This window comes from Oxyura jamaicensis, chromosome Z (genome assembly GCF_011077185.1).
Source record: "Oxyura jamaicensis isolate SHBP4307 breed ruddy duck chromosome Z, BPBGC_Ojam_1.0, whole genome shotgun sequence".
Lineage (NCBI taxonomy): Eukaryota > Metazoa > Chordata > Aves > Anseriformes > Anatidae > Oxyura > Oxyura jamaicensis.
Window position 1 is genome coordinate 48,428,483 of NC_048926.1, and position 1,611 is coordinate 48,430,093.

Here is a 1,611-nt window from a genome sequence, read left to right on the forward strand (position 1 = left end):
CCGCCCCGGCCCCGGCCCCGAACAAAGGGCTGCGGCAGCGCCCCCAGCCCTCGCCCGCCGCCGCCTCGCGGACCCAGGGGGCAGCGGCCGGGCCCCACCGGCCCCCGGCGGCCGCGCGGGGCGGGGGTCGGGGCTGTCACACTGACCTACTTGTGCGCCGCCGGCACGGCGCGGCACGGGGCGCCCGCTGCCCGCGGTCCCTAACGGGACGAACCCCATCCGCGGGGGTCCCCCTCCCCGGGGCAAGCCGCAGGGCGAGGCGCTTCACCCCTCCAAAGAACGAACCCCGCGGCCGGACCGGGCCGTGCTAACCCAGCGCACGGCTTGCACGCCCGCGTGCAAGGAGCGGGCGCAGCGTGTAAGCCCGGGCCGCCGAACCGGGCACGGCTCGTCCCGCACCGTGGCAAAACCCGCTACGGTCACGGTGTCCCCGCTGTTACATACATACATATATATACATTAAATTCTCATTTTTTGTTCCTTTTTTTTTTTAAAAAAAAAAATTTCCGGTGCGAGACCGTCCCCCTTGGCTTGGCAGCCCGGTGATAAAATCGCGCAGTGAGCGGCTCCCTCTCCCTCGCCCGGCTGCCAGCGAGCCCCGCGGTTACATAACGCGCCGCTTCCAGGAACTACCGCGCGAGCGGCCCCGCAGCGCCCGAAATAATAATAATTAAAAAAAATAGAAATTTATATATATATAAAAACACACAGCGACGGGGACGGCGGCACCGGCAGCACCCCGCGGCGCCGCCCGCTCCCCCGCCGGGCATGGAGGGGAACGGGGGGGGAAGGCACCCTCCGGGGGGGGGTCTCCGCTCCGGGGGACCGGGCTGAGGAGGACGGGCAGCGCCCCGCATCCCGCAGCCCCGCCGCCGCCGCGGGTTATGTAACGGCCGCCGCACGGCGCGGCACGGACGCGCCCGCCGCGCCTCCCTACCTTGCGTGCACGGCGAGGCGATGCGGCGCGGCGGTGCCGCTCCGTGCGGTGCCGTGCGGGCAGCGTCGCCCCAGCTCAGCTCAGCTCAGCCCAGCCCAGCTCAGCTCAGCTCAGCTCAGCCCAGCCCAGCCCAGCCCAGCTCAGCTCAGCTCAGCCCAGCCCAGCTCAGCTCAGCCCAGCCCGCCAGCGTGCGGCGGCGGCGGCGGCGCGGAGGGATGTGTGTTAGTAGGTCAGCGCTGCGCCGCGCGGGGCGCGCAGCCCGCATGCCAGCCGCGCCGCGCCGTGACTGGCGGCCGCGCCGCGCCAATCGGGGGCCGCGAGCCGCCGGGAGGAGGGGGGGTGGGCGGCCAATGGGGGAGGTGGCAACGGGCCGGTGGGCGGGGCGCGGCGCGGGGCGGGCCGCGCTTACAGTAGGTCTGTGTGCTGCGCATTGCATAACCGCCGCCGGGACGGGGGGCGGCGGCGGCGGCGCGCGGGGGGCGACGGCGGTTACGTAACGGCCCGGCGGGGGATGGAAGGGGGGCGCCCCCCCCCCCCGGCCCGCGGCCTGGGCGGCGCCGCGGCCGTGAGGCGGCTCCGTGGGGTGAGGCTCCGGCACGGCGCCCCGGTACCCCCGGTACCCCCGGTACCTGCTGCCTCAACACAGCCCGCAGGGCCGCCAGAACCCGCAGCAA

At 73.4% G+C, this 1,611-nt stretch overlaps 1 protein-coding gene across 1 annotated transcript in view; it reads right to left on the minus strand.

Moving 5' to 3' along the window:
* The window catches only part of NFIL3 (nuclear factor, interleukin 3 regulated), a 14,633-nt gene extending 13,603 nt beyond the window's left edge, over positions 1–1,030 (minus strand). The window contains exon 1 of the mRNA XM_035309981.1: positions 938–1,030. The gene's annotated coding sequence lies outside the window, so the exon portion shown is untranslated. The remainder of the gene's footprint in view (positions 1–937) is intronic.
* Positions 1,031–1,611: the final 581 nt, after the last annotated feature.